The sequence below is a fragment of the Phalacrocorax carbo genome, chromosome 1 (genome assembly GCF_963921805.1).
Source record: "Phalacrocorax carbo chromosome 1, bPhaCar2.1, whole genome shotgun sequence".
Classification (NCBI taxonomy): Eukaryota; Metazoa; Chordata; class Aves; order Suliformes; family Phalacrocoracidae; genus Phalacrocorax; species Phalacrocorax carbo.
The window spans coordinates 114750042-114765103 of NC_087513.1; the positions used below are offsets into that span (position 1 = coordinate 114750042).

At 42.8% G+C, this 15062-nt stretch overlaps 1 protein-coding gene across 1 annotated transcript in view; it reads right to left on the bottom strand.

Moving 5' to 3' along the window:
- The window catches only part of GRIK1 (glutamate ionotropic receptor kainate type subunit 1), a 173374-nt gene that overhangs the window by 157811 nt on the left and 501 nt on the right, over nt 1-15062 (bottom strand). The window lies entirely within an intron of this gene.

Here is a 15062-nt window from a genome sequence, read left to right on the forward strand (position 1 = left end):
TGCCAGATGCCCACCCAGACGCCCTCTCACTCCTCCTCTGACAGGAGGGAGAAAACTAAGATTAAAAAGCTCGTGGGTCAAGGTAAAGATGGGGAGATCGCTTAACAATTACTATCATGGGCAAAACAGACTCAACTTGGGAAAAAAAATAATTTAATTTATTGCCAATGGAAATAGATTCAGATAGTAAGAAACAAAGACAAATTAAAACACCACCTTTCCTCTTTACCCCAGGCTCAAGTCCACCCCTTCATTCCTAACACCTCTACCTCCTCCCCCCTGCATGGTACAGGGGTGATGGGGAATGGGGGGCTGCAGCCATTCCATAGCAGCTCCTCTCTGCCACTCCTTCCACCTCACACTTTTGCCCTGCTCCAGCATGGGTGTTCTCCTTGGGCTGCAGTCTTCTAGGATAAACCTGCTCCTGCACAGGCTCTCCGTGGGCCACGCTTCCTTCAGGGCACATCCACTTGCTCCAGCCTGGGGTCCTCCGCAGCTGCAGTGTGGATATCTGCTCCACTGTGGTCTCTCCAGGGGCTGCAGGAGATCCCTGCTCAGGTGCCTGGAGTTCCTCCTCCCCTCCTTGTTTCCCTTCATTGCACACAGGGCCGTTTCTCACATTTTTCCCCTCATTCCCACTCACAGCCGGGCAGTGTTTTGTGTTTCTTTCTGGGAGCAGTTTCAGTAAGTCATAAGAGTTATTTTGAAAGCTTTTGTTTTCTTGCACATGATACTTGTAAAACAATATGTAACCCAGAAAACAGATCAAGACTGATTCTGATGAAGTTTCTCACAGGAAAGAGGGAAAGTGCTAAGGATAAGTACAGCTGCCCAGAAATAAGATTCACCTGTTTACTGACAAGGCATAATAACAATTTAGCACTCACAGAAATACTCAGGACAAAGATTCATACAACAGCGTCCTGAAATTACCTTTGTGAGAAGGAAGAAGGGGTGGTATCTTATCACCCTTTTGCTTACAGATGTATAGAGGTAAATTAGTAAACAAGTCATCTTAAAACAGTAGTTGTCATATTAATTATTCTGTATTTATATAGAACAATTATATTTTCCCTCATCACCCTTTCTCATTATCTTGCTGTGCAAAGTATTTCAGTACATTATGAATAACTGGACTAAATTTTGCCTATATAAAATAGGCTATGAAACACCCTGATTAACACAGAAGTAATCTGCTTACACACCGAAATATTCCCATTTAAAGCAAAGAACCAAAGGGCATAAAGCACATAGCCATCTAATTAGTAGAAAACATTTTCTTTCTCTTTTGTGCAAACCCCAGTGCTCCTGAAAAGGTTGAGACATATGCTGCATGCCCTGAGCGTCTCTGCTGATGGAGAACTTGACAGGGTGGACATGGCCTTGACCCACTCATCCAGAAAAACGCTGCCTGCAGCAGTCCTGGGTGTGTTTGCCGTCACTGCTTTCTCTTCAATGGAAAGGAGATGCTGTTGCTCCTTCATGTGCCGCTCCCAAAAGAAGAGGAGTGCAGCTGCCATGGAGGGAGGAAACAAGATGTCATGATACTGTGTCTCCCCCTCCACTCCCCTCCATGAAGGTGATGAGGATGGCACAGAGAAGAGGCCATGGGGAACCTTGATGCTGGTGCTCTTCCCACATCGGTTAACATCCTCTAGCCCTGTGAAATGTCTGCACTAGACAGTCACATTGCAATTTTGAGCAAGCAGCATTTGGGGCAGCTGCGGTGTCTGGCTTTTGTGTGCATGTGTGCATAGGTGGGAGAGAATTCATAAGAGGAAATGTGACTACATTCATCCTTAGACGCAGAGGCAACAGAAATGTTTGCAACACTTGATCCTATTGGTGCTATGTTGCTTTAAATGAGGCACCCACTCAGTTTCCTCTCAGGGCCTGTGTGAGCACAGAAGGAAACAAACACAGATGAGACATCCCCACACTGGAAGAACTAAGAGAAGAGGGCTGGAAGCCAGTTCAGCGTGATAGAGGCATGCGTCTGAGTAAAAAAGCAGTGCATAAGTATTCGACTTGGATGCTGCAGGCAACTGATTTTTTAAAACACATCTGTGTATCACACATACATTGGGCATCTACAGAGGTCTATGTGGATGAGAAGATAACGTTTCTTGCCGCTTCTCCTTCACAATAGTTCTGATTTCAAGATGACAGCATAAGCATTACAGATTCTCAGACCACTTGCTGTTCAGGGCACATCTCACACTCACTCCATCTGCAGATGCTTTTTAATGTCAGTACATGGATCAATGACAGGACATGGTCCCCAGGGAACAGCCTGGCACCCTAATGTAAAAAAGAAAGGCTTGGGCAGCAAAGTATGCAGTGAGCCACGCTGATGCAGGACAGAATCTTTATTTCAAAGAGAAAAAGCTGCATTCTACAGAAAACAGTGTTCCAAAATTTAATCTTCATTCAGTTCAATGGAGCAGCTTTATAATTTACAGCACCAGATAAAGCTAGAAGATGTAATGTGAAATATCTGAAGCAGTTCTTCCCCTGTGTTAAAATGCACCTTGGGCAACAGAGCCTTAACTCCTCTTAACATATGTTTCTAGCAGATAAGTAAACAATTTGGACATGAAATGAAAATTTTCAAGATAGTTACAGTTGGAAAAGCATCAGCTCATATTAGATTTCAGCTACAGTGCCCCACAGATAAGTTTTTGGGGTGGTTTGGCAGAGTTGAAAGGAAGCATCTTCGGAAGAATAAAAAGCTTTTTGTGTACAAGTTGTTGGATCAGAGATAACAAGAAGAAAGACATCATTTTTACATCGAAATTCTGAAAGAAGCTTTGGTGGCAGGATCGAATCGCACACCAGAGCACGTGGCCAGAGTGAGCTGAGCATCTCCATGCTTAGAGAGAGGGGAAGCAGAAACAGAGCGGGTAAGGCTGGGAAGTTTAAAGGCTCCTGTGCAGAGACGCAATCCACTCAATGCATTGAGTTGCATTGACATTCGACTTCCTTACAGCTGTGGACTCCTTCGGCTTTGTGGACAAAATCTTTAGTCATGTGCACGTTGAACTTTGCATTCCGTGGCATCCGCTCAGCTCCGCGGGGCTTTGTGTGCGGCAGCGAGGGGCGGGTGAGCGCTGGAGTCATCCCAACACCACCACTGCGGCGGCTTAGCAGTAGATCAAAGACCAGCAAATCACCCCCAGTGAAGCTCAGCACAGTCAAGAGCCAAGCAGCCTCTTTTCAAAGTGCCCCCCACGTGCTGGCTTATATGCACTGCATACTAAGCCTCCCCCTGCAGCGAGGCCCCTCTCTGCCCAGATCCCTGCCACTGGGCTTAGGGACCATGTGCTATGGACAAAAGTGCCATATGTCCCCAGAGGAACCTTTCCCACACCATTTCCAAATGGAGAAGCAGGGAACCTTGTACTTCTGCTTTCTGCACTACTTGGCCATTAGCAAATAAATGGAAACTCACTGAAGAAAGAACAAATGCCCATCTTCAATGGGCTCATTTAAGCAGATGGAGCTCCAGTGAAGGAAACGGCATGTCGCTGTAAAGATCACAGTATTTCGCTGTGCAACACGTCAGAAGAACGGCCTCTGTTGGCTTGTCCTAGCAAGCCTGTTTCAGACAAGCCAGAATACCCTGCCACAGCTATCAGCACTGCCGCAGGCTACCATCCTGTCGCTGTACCTCGAGTTTCCATGGTCCTTCACCAGACAACAGACCTGAAACTCGGGCCATCCAGATCAGAACTTCAAGGTTGGCAAGGCTCATGCTGGATGATGACTTAGGTGCTAAAAGTGCTTCACCTCAGCAAAGGCAAAAGAGCTTTCCCACAAAGAAGCTCCACCTCATCTTTTGTGAGAGTGGTCAGTAAGACCTTGCAGCAGCTGTCAACAAAAAAGGACACCAGACGTTGTCCACTATACAGCCTTGTCTTTAGGTGCTTATGACTGTCAAATGTTAGCTACCTAAAGTGACATTTCCCCTATCCTGCAGCAGTCTCATTCTGAATACAGGAGATTTTAGCTGTTCCCAATAACAAATACATTTTTTTCCCCAAACTACAAAGATCCTGATTATCCTTTCACTGAGAACGTTTTCACCAAGAATACCTTCATGCAAGGACTTAAAATTTGATGGCATGGTGCTGTGAATGCAGTCAGTGACAACTTTTTGCCAGTGGCCAGATAAGTACCTACCGTACCTGTTTGCATGATGCACATGTTGTCCAGAGCTGCAGAAACAAGCCTGTCCCTTGCCTGGTTCGGTGCCTGCAGCAGTGTGAGCCAGGAGCCTGCGCGGCCCCTTTGCTGTGCTGCCAGCCAGCTTCCCATCACCAAACACCTCCGGAAAAGCACCAGCAGAAGGTCTCTCATCTCCCTCTAGGGCCTGGTCCACAGGGAGAACAGCCACATCTGCTGGCGATGGGTGGCACAGGCCTCCGTCCCGCACTGCGCGGCTCCCGTACCAGTAGGGATCCTAACTGTGCCCATAGGGCGAGAGGGGATGTTCCTGGCTTTTCTGATTGTTTCTTACACAGCGATAGAGAACTATATCAAAAGCTTTTTACATAAACATGGAAGATGGAAAAAGTGAAAGCCCAGATGATGGGGAATACTGAACTAACATTGACCGAGCAACTTCAAAATCCCACCTTTTGTTACCTAACTACAGACATTATTCTTCAGGATTTCTGCCTCATTTACTGCACTCTTTTACTATAGTCTTCTGCATTTAATTTTTTTAAGTATGGATTAATAAATTGGGAATATAGGATTCTATTAACAAAGCAATTTTGTTTAGCACAAGCACTGTTTATCATACAAAATACATTTGAACAATCATAAGGGAAAATAGTACAGCCATGACTCCATGTCCTTCTGGCACCCTGGTCAAGATATTTACTCATTCACCTCCCATTCCAACAGACTATCAAAGATAATCTGTTTGATTTTTTACCATAATTTCCTATGCTCTTTCTGAACCCTAAGATGAATGAAAGCATTCAAAAACAAAACATGAAAATATTTTAATCAGAAGTTGTCATTTAAATTGCCTCTAAATTGCAGGGAAGAATTCTTAAGAGGCATATTATAGTTTCTTTAGTAATTCTCCAGTGGCTTAATGCTATATTATTTTACGTGGACAGCTTACTTGCTATCCACATGAGATTGCTGAAGTTATTCATCATGCATTTTGACTCATTGGCCAACCTGACATTGACTGACAGTCTCTAGAAAAATATAGTACAGCTAAAAAACCTGACCTAACTTTTAAACAGCTTTCTCTGTGATACTGACATAATCAAATAGAGTTTTACATATGTCACGCTGTTGCTGCAGCAACCTGGTCTCCTCTCCTCTGACTACTGATAAGGAGCCTCTAAGCTTGATACGGGCTCAGATGTCTTGAGATTAATCTCTTGGGACCATTCCAGAGAAATCAGGATTAATCTGCACTTCCTTGAAAATGAAGTAACTATTTTTCACATTCAAAGTAAACTACTTTTCACATTCCATCAGGCCTGAGCTTCCAATTCATAACCTTTGTGAAATGACTGGCTTGACACAGGGCCCCCAAGACATTTAGGAGAAAGCCGTTTGCAGAGCGGGAAGGAGATTAAAATGGTTTTGGCTTCTTTTCTATTTTTCTTGAATATAAGCAGAGAAAAGGTTATTTTTGTGAAGGCGAAAGTTGTATTTTGGTTTTTTGTTTTCCCTCTGGACGTTTACATCTCAGTGCATCTAATTTTCAGTTCTCCCTATCTTCACCATGGAAGAGACCGAGACAGTGAAAGCAAAGGGTTGTAAGCACTGAAATGTGGAGTACCTGAAGCCAGGGCTAATTCCTAGCTAGCGTGGCTGCACAATTTTATAAGGACACCTGAATATTTGATAATGACTTCAACAGTTTTGATGGTACAGTCTACATCACTGCACATAGCCCAAATGCTCTGAAAGCCTCTTTCCAACTGCTTAGACCCTTTCTTGGGGGAGAAGAGAGAAACACGGTGCTGGAACAAACATGACGCAAGAGAACAAGTAAGGCCAGTTCGCACAGGTTGTTGTATTTGCCTCGAACTTAGAGACTAGTAAAGCATTTAACCACCCTGGCCAATGCACATAATATCCTTCCACAAAAGGCATAAATACAAAATGTTTCTGTATTCAATATATATATAATTACAGAGGGCATGTGTGCCATAATGGGGAAAAAAAATTTAAATTCTTCTGTACCTAAAGGTGTCCATCCCTTGTTAAGACTTACCACGCCTGATCTTCAGCAGAACACCACTCTGCTGAGCAGATGCGAAGCCAGAGGCTGGAGAGGGCATGGCACATCAAGCTGAAAAGAAGCGCAGAAGAAATCTGAGCAGTGAAAAGGCACTTCCAAGGGCCAGGGATGTTGGTAGCCTCTGATGGGCTTCTGCCTAAGGTCAGACACAGCACCTAATATTTGGTCACTACCCAGATAGGGAGAGGAAGGCATGTGTTCTGCTTCTTCAGAAAATCTTCCAGTATCAAGGAAACCTTCATCGTTGTCTGCTTTGCACTGCACATCCAGGGCTGAGCTCCAAGCATATGCAAACCATTTGCGCCACAGAACATCTACCTATAAATTGTTTAGTTAAACACACTTGCTGCTCTGCAGCAGCAACACTTAGCACTTCATACTACTAATCTCCAAAGGCAGTATGCAAATCTTCACCTAATATGCAATCTATAAGGAAATGTGAAAGTTGTGATGCAGTGGGCCGAGGTCTGGGGTGATGGCACTCCAGAGACCTGGAGTCACTCCCAGCTTTGCCACAAGTTTTCCAGCAAATCATTTCAGTTATCTGGCCTTGGCTTCCCCAATCATAAAACAAAACTAATTGTATGTGCTTTGTGAAGTACTCTGAGCTCTACTGCTTCAGAAGATCTCAGTGTTGTAATTCATTACAATTCTTGTTGAAATATGACACAGTTGATACTACACATGACAAAGCAGTAAGGAAGCTACTTCAGTACACCCTTTCATCACATGGTAGACCCCAAAAGCACCAATTTCCATAGGTGTGCCTCCTAATTATATGATCCAAGAATATAAGGTACATACAGCTTTTCTTCTCAGTATTGCCTTGCAGAATCATGCTAAACCCAATTTATATAATCCAGCTTCCCCTAAAGATAGCACAATTCACAGTAGTTGTTCATTGTTTAATTGTTCTACTGCATTACAATATACAGTAGCAGTGTTACTATAGCTAGGCAGCTATAGAGAGGCAAGGCTCTTTATGAGAAGTAGCATCCTTTGATTTACCTGTTTAGAGAAATAGCTGTAAGCCCAGATGCAGGGGCTGCTCTTGCTATTCACTGCAGAAAACCAGAGAGTTAGAAACCTTCTGTGTGCACTCTCATGGACCATGAAGGGCAAAGCGCTCAGGTAGGAGAAGACACTTAGCATTAAACACGTAAGCAGCTAAAGTACTCCTTGGGATATGTTGGGGTGACATCCAGGCTGCCATTAACTGCAGAAACAGCAGTGGCAGATTAGGCAAGCCTAATTACTCACCTGGGGATCTAGCTTGCATGCTGAGGGCATTAATGACACATCTCTCTGTGGGAGGGGAAGGGGAGGTGATCTTTAGTAGAAGTAAGTGGCAGCAAGTGCCATATAAACATCCTGGCAGGACTCTGCTCCGTTGCTCATCCCAGGGGAAGGGGAGAATAAACTCATATATTAAGATTTTTTTTTTCTTCTTTTCTTATAGCTTTCTAATGTTGTTCTTTTAAAATAGCATTTTTTTCCCAGACCTTTGATCCACAGCATACACTTGTGTCTTTTCTTGGTTATTCTGTCCAAAACATTTAGAACTGAAAAGCCTGTATTACTTACAGTGTAGTGAATGGCTCTTACTACACTTTAGCATGCTTGATGGTTTTTTTAAAAAAAAAAGTGTTGAATTTTTGTTGGTTTTGATTTGTTGGGGTTTTTTTTCTCTGCAGGAGAGCATGAAAAATCACAGTGATTTTAAGGTCTCAGTGGTGTACCACTGAAATCAGAGAGGGCTGTCTTCCTTCTCCACCTGAGAGCCAAAGCAAAGCCTCAGCATCTATGACATTGCTTCCAGCAGAAGTGTTGCTTGGACATAACGGCTGTGGGAAGTTTTGCTGCTCTTTCATATGTAGGTAGAACAATGAGTTTCACACACTTGCTCACTCAAAACAAGTCCTGCTCCATATTTCTGGAGGTACTTCTGCACTCTGACTGTCACTTCCACCTACTCTCAGCATTGCACCAGGACCTCCATGCCATTTAGCAATATGGAAGGATGGCTGCTCCTGAACCCCAGCCAGAATCAGTGTGCTGTAAACATAATTTTCCTTGAAATAGACCAAGTTTGCATGTGCAGATCCGATAGCAGAATGTGGGAACAATTTCAATGTTAAGAGAATTTATAATGCTCCTCTTTTCAACTTGTGGTGGTGTAGTCTGAAAGCCCACAGGAAAAAACAACTAGAAGGTGTAATTGTAAAGAGCCTGATGGACCCAAGAAAAGAAGCTCAAAACTGAGCCACTGAGACCACTTCTAACTCTTCGTCCATGCTGCTGGCCCATATAACTGATTCACACTTCCCAGTGTTTGTACCACCCTAATTTAGTGTCTTGGTACAAGTGAAGCTGTAAAGATAATGTAAGGAACCTTCTGCACTGTCAGAGGAATCAAAACAAACAAACAAAAAAAGATACTTTAGCAGCCCTATCAGATACTTACTCCTCTAGCTGAAATGAAAAAGATGCCTGTTTGGAATAATGAACCAGTTTTAATTTTGAATTTCGATTTTGCTCAGTGAAAGCAAATTCATCATTTGAAAGCTAATCATTGTCTAGATAATACTGCATCACCTTCAGAAGAAAGAGAGAAAAAAAGAGAGGGAAGGGTAATAACATTCCCACTGCAAAGCTTTCCCAAAATCATAAACACATTACTGCATCTAAAATCTAAAGTCAACCAAAAACTAGGACATACTAGGCTTGCGGGTTACAGATCCAAAGCTGTGGAGTAAAACTAATCAGTTCTTCGATAGGATTTTTTTTTTTTTTACTGCAGTACAATCTATAGCCTAGTTGGTCAAATCAAGTCTCTCTGAGAAAAGAAGATTAGAGGCAGTTGTTTAAAATATTGGGGGGGTAGCAGGATTTAAACTTTATTACTGGCAGGATATACAAAACAGACTGTAATGAAAAAACAGTACTGAGATTGTACTTGCAGTCTGAATAGAAAATGTTAAGCAAAGACAAGGCCATATGGAGGAGCTTATAGTTACAGCAAGAACTGATGCTGAGGCAAATGTCCTCTAAATAAGTAAAATTAGGTGTTATGGGAAAGTTGCAGGAATTTTAAAAAGAATTATTACACCTCAACACTACAAATAGGCTATTAAGCAAGAAAAGAAATTCAAAGAAATTTAATTTTACTTTATTTATAAGAATTGTTCCACCTGCAATGGTCACTGTACTGTGCATGAATTGTTAATTGAAAAAGCACTAGGTAAAGTATCAACCATTTTGCATAAACAGAATATTTGATGAAAAATTCTTATCCTTTGGAAAAAATTCATCAGTTTCCTTTTGAAGATTTCATCCTGCATTTTACCGAAGTCCGAATTGTCTGAACCAATGCACAAGTTACATAAGTGCATTTGAAGCCTTGGTGAACCACAGCAGGATGTCCTATTTATCTCCCCACCTGGAGCTCACTGCAGCATTATGGACCTATTTTGCACAGGGGCACATCAGGATATGCCTTGCATAAGTTAGGAGAAAATAATAAAACACTACAGCACAGATATCAATGCCCTGGCTTGCTTTCCATCTCATGTTCCTGTAACCTACTTGACTTTTGACCAAGATAGCTACAAGAAATTTGCCATAGTTAACCACATATCTCCCAAGATGTGAAATGCAGGACTAACATATCTTCATGACGTATTTTGTAAATGTTTTTATCTCCATCAGTACGGTCTAAACTGCCCTAGCTCTGGTCCAAGCTAGGCTAATCCAGCCTTGCTTCCTTAGTTTTCATTTCTGGTCTCAGGACCTTTTCATTGTTGTTCTCCATCAACCTTTACTGACAAGTGGTCCAGGACAGAAGCAACTCAAGCTCAGAGTTTTTTTTAATATCGCCCTGAGTGGCTGGCTACCTGCTGCATAATCATCAAGCCACAGGATTATAGACTATTTGAAGACTATCCGAAGACTATCATGCGCCTTTGCAGCTCATCTATTTCATGCTAAAGCAGATATTTAGGACGTAGGTATACTCTGACAACAGAGACACAAACCGCCGGTTTTCTGGAAGGTTTTCTCTATAGTTCCTCCAAATCCTGAGCAGCACTTTACGCCGCCCCAGCAATAAAGACATTCTGGCCACAGCACAGCCACCCAGCAAACACCTTTACAGAGGCATCAAGAGCTGACCGTGTAACGGGTCACCGTAACGCTGGTGAGCTTCATGCACTCAATCACCACCATTGCTTGGCCTCAGGACTGAGCTCCAGAAATGCTCTGTAGAGTGCACTGGCGTAAAACAAGAGCTAAAGATGCACAGGACCTGATTTTGTTGGATCCTAGCCATCATTAGGAAGGATGGTAAGTAGGTAGGTCAATCAGGGGAATTACAAAAGTTTCATCATTCTCCATATATTAAGTATGTCCAGGCAGCTCTTCAGGCAATTTAAACCAGCATAGCTCCCTTGAGTTCAATAAAAGGATGCCCATTTACATCAGCTGAGCACTGGCTTCACGACTTTTTAATATTCCCCAAAGGAGCAACCCAGGCTGTCAGACACCTTCCACGGAATAAAAGCCTGGAAATACAATGGTATGGAACCCAAAGTAATCCACGCCTCTGCATCATCGAGCCCAAATGGCAGAACACAAAGAAATCGCCAATGAAATTTTTATTTTAATAATTTAGGGTGAAACCATGCAAATCATTATGCAGTCAGGTGTTTTCCCTCAGCTCACTATACACATTGAGGCCGCTTGGCTCCACTGACCTTTTGAGTGCTCCGCTAATGTGCTGGCAATATATTTTTCATCTGCCTTTTATAGGGTATTTTTAACTTGATTAACCATTTAAAACATGCAAGCCAAACACTGCACTGTCTCACACTTGTACAGTACTGTCAAATCCAATGAGAGGGGAGATGCATAGAAACTGATGTTTGGAAGTTTTGGTAGCAGTCCTTTAGAAATATTTGGAGCAGAAGACTTTTCTGTTAGGTATAGAATGAGGAAATTTAAGCAAATTGTATTACAGCAAAATGATAAACCACTGAGCATTCAGGATCTGGTGAACAACATGTAATTAATGTCTCATCATCTACTGATAGAAAATGCAGTCCCACTTCTCACAATACTATGGACTAGAATAACTTGTAGACACCTAGTAAGAAATACTTTTGAATACATTATTTATGATGCTCAAATGTGATAGAGACTTTCCAAATACAGTTTTTTGCCATGTGACACTGATGAAGCTCAAATGTGTATCAATATCATTCCCTTCACAAACAAAATCTCAAAAAGGGTTGACAAAATGTAGCAAAATTTGCAGTGAAATTAATGAGTTTTTTGTCTTTATCATTCTCATAGTGTGGGAATGGTAATATCATGCAGGAAAAAAACTCACGGCTCTAGACCTGCTTGGGGGCGTATAGACATATATTTTGAGATCTATATTGAAAATTTCAACTTATTAGAAAATAATATTTTGCAGGTTAGATTGACTCATGTGGGTCGGTTTTAAATCTATATTGCTCAATTGGAGAGAAATATTAGGGGGCTGATCTTGCATCTTTGAAAACACAGTTCACTAAACCATTGGGAATTTTGCTTAAGTACGGAATAAATCAGTGCAGAGTATGAACACATATTTAAATATTCCATTTAACCACAGAAAACACAAATTACTGAAAATTACTTCTGGTATGAACTGAAGGGTATCTATTTCGTCACCTAAAGCAATTTCTATGAAACCTAAAGATTTCTCATTTGCTCATTTTCAGGTGTTGTTAATTTTAGAGATTAATTCCAAGATTCAGCCAAGTATAACTTCCTACAGGTATTTGCTGAAAACTGCCATTCTCTTTTTAATTAACTCCAGTGATATGTTAATAACTTGGGTAGTCTCTCAACTCTTGGTTAGTTCTAATCCAGAGCGCAGCTTGAATGACTATCATTTATAAATTTTCATGTAATGTCACTGAAGTATATTCTTAAAGCCTAGTTAGAAGCTGTAACGGCCTTAAGGATGTACAGTAAGAAATGAGGAAGCTCTGCATCCAGTATTAACAAATAAATTCGGTTGCTGCTGAGATTTCGGTGCTTTGGAAGCTGTTTCTGCAACTTAGTGCCTGCTTGTCCTAATTTATATTCTTCCTTCTGTTATTTGAGTTCATTTATTTTATACAAGTGGTACAAGTAGGAGAGATAAGAGAGTTAGGTTGACTCAGCGTAAAAACTAGAAATTCCTCGGTACTAAATCAAAAATATGAGGGTCATGAACTCTGCATATACCTTTATGTAAAATAGTCTAGTGGGTTATGTGTAGATAAAGATGGCATTTCCTTGGACAGCTCTATTAGTTACCAAGGGGAAAGCTTTTTAACATGAACCTGCAAGAAATACTCAGTGAGACACTAAAATTTAAGTATTGTATTACCCGAGACCGAAAACGGTCTCTTATCTCAAAATCCATTATTTTTATCCTAAAGAGGTAGTTTTACTGGTCATATCGCCACTCCTCATTTTCCTGTTTAGAGGTCTAGAAAAGGAATCATTAGCTGGATGCTGAGAAATAGCTAGAATTTCTATCGCTCACATGTCCTTTCTCAACTAATTAAATACCAGCAAGAGAATCCATTCATTTGTATTGTAAGCCAGAAAAGCCAAGAAAAAAAAAAAAATTTAAAAATCCAAAAGCTCCCTAACAGTGGAAAATGCAATTAAACTACCAGTGTATTAATTCAAGACGCAAACTGCTGCACCATTGTACAGCAGTGCTTTCCTTTCCTTAATTAACTAAAACATGAAGGAGAAAATCTGATGGCTTAATAGCATTTTCTTCACTGTCAGAAATGCTTTGGGATTATTTTATTATGCTATCACAAAGAGTGCTGGAGGAGTTATTGCCATTACTTCTGTTTGTCACCTCTAAGAGTGACAGACTTCACGGAGGAACTTGCTGCTGTTAACGGATGTGAAGGATTAGTATTTTATAATATCATTACTCTATAGGCAGGGTAACTGTAGTAATAAGAACACATGTAATATTTTATGCATTCACAACCATGTAACACACGAGGAGCATTTATTCTCTGGCAGCATCTTTTTGGCTGTATATTTGGTTGCTGTGACTGAAAGCTGAGCAGTTTGTCATACTTATCGTTGTTTATATTGTGGTGGAAGTAACGGAGTCTAACCAGTGTTCGTGTACCATCGTTGCATGCACTGAAGGAGTGAATCCGAACTAGAGAGACACGCAGATCTTGCAGCAGAGAGTCGACAAACCACGCAGAGTGATTTTTGGGAAAAGCAACGTGGGCACTTGCCTGGGAGCCTTGCTAGACCAAACAGAAACAGCAAAGCAAGTTTTGCAACGGGGAGGTTGACAGAGGGAGCAGTGCACACCCTAAATCTCCGCCTGGGTCCCTGCAATGCTGATGCCAGCTGTGAAGCCAAGGTTTCATCCTGCACAGAGCTAAGCATTTAGACTTACGTTCAAGCAAATATGTTTCCCTTTAACCTCTGGTATGCTCCTTTTTCCTTCAGAGGCTACTCCCATTAAAGCTAAGCAAGTTAAGGATGCCTGGTAGCAGTGATGATGCTCGTGTATTCCCGAAGCGTCCTGCTGTACTATGTGGCTAAGTTATCTGAACAGGTTTTACTTTCTTCCACAAGTTTCATTGGCCCTGAATTTACCAGCCTGTGAAAGCACAAAGCTTTATGTTTCATGTGCTCTGTGCATGTGCACAGACATTCCCCTCGACTCCAGACAGGGCATCGTTACACTGTAGTGGTGAGCAGAGAAACAGCAAACTTCACCTGCAGCCCGTGAGAAAAAGGAGGTGAGCTACACTGAATATGGACAGTTACACACTCATTATAGGTTTTCAGCACCTCCAGCTTTAATTCCCTTCCCGCCCCCCGCCCTTGCCTTTGCTCGGCACTTTTGAGGGACTGCGTCCCTTAGTTTATTTAAATGTTTCAGTCACCGGGTCCCTTGTTTTGTACGCATGTGAGGAGCCTTCCACTTGATGTTTAAAGGAGCACTGATGTGAGGAAAGCCGAGTGGGGTTAACGCTTGCCAGGTCAAAAAGCATCAATCTTTTACTTCGCATGGGAACATGCCTTTAGGAATGCATCTCCCCGGGTGGCAGAAACAGCTTCTTTTCTCTTTTTCTGCATCATGTTCAGTGTTCGTCAAGCAAAAGAGGGCTAGGCAGAGAAGCGGAAGTGTGGCAGATCCTGCCTACGTCTTCTCCACAGTTTTTCCTAACCCCTAACTCTTTCGATACTTTGTATTCACTGTCTCACTTGACTGACACAAGAAACCCACTGTAGGGAGAGAGGCTTCCTGTGAGCCGAGCTCCGTTTCCATGGTGCGGAGTTCTCCACTTTATGAAAATAAAATCCTGCTTTCTGGGGCCGTTCAGCACGTTCAGCACTCCCGGAGCTCCCCACACCCCGGCGTTAGGGGCCGAGGGCAGAGGAGGGCAAACACGTCCCCCATCCTAAAAGGTTACCCTTTGCAGGCGACAGCTCCCCGCTCTCCGGTCCGACCGGGGGAAACCTCAGCACTTTTCGGCACGGATTTTAAGGTCCCTAAACCCTTCCTGCGCACCCCCCACCCCACCCCAGCACCGTGGCGGCGGAAAGCGGTGTTTGGCGGGGTTCGGGCGCACTTTACACCCGCTGCCGCGGAGCGCTTCAGCGGTGGCACCGTCCGTGCCCGCGGCCGGCCCCGAGCGGCTCCCGGGGCGCTCGTCCCGGCCCCGGCCCCGCTCCCCTCCGCCGGCATCCCCGCGCC